Genomic DNA, 423 nt, shown 5'->3' on the forward strand with positions numbered 1-423 from the left:
AAAAAATGGATTGAACCGATCGTCCTAGACACCCGGATGTATCTGCACCAGCGTAAACCACATCAGAATTCGTTCCCTGCGGCACCTTGAATGTATCTCAAGGAAAAATTAGAGCAAGAACCACCACGCAGCTAGGGACGGTTTTGCACTGCCTCCATAATCGGACCACATTGGACCACGCTACGATGTCATGTGATGACGTCATCATATGACGTTACGTCACGGGACGTTAGAGTGAAGTCATCATGACCTCAAAGCGACGTAAAAATTTGAGCGATCTGTGACGCCATGATGATGTCATATGGTGACGTCATCGAGTAATGATGATCTTTTGCATCATTCGTCCCCGACACCACCGGACGCCGACACCGGAGGTGAATTTTCGCATTTGGCGAGGCATCTCTCTAAGGTTTTCGTATTAAT

Source organism: Rhipicephalus sanguineus, chromosome 8 (genome assembly GCF_013339695.2).
Source record: "Rhipicephalus sanguineus isolate Rsan-2018 chromosome 8, BIME_Rsan_1.4, whole genome shotgun sequence".
Lineage (NCBI taxonomy): Eukaryota > Metazoa > Arthropoda > Arachnida > Ixodida > Ixodidae > Rhipicephalus > Rhipicephalus sanguineus.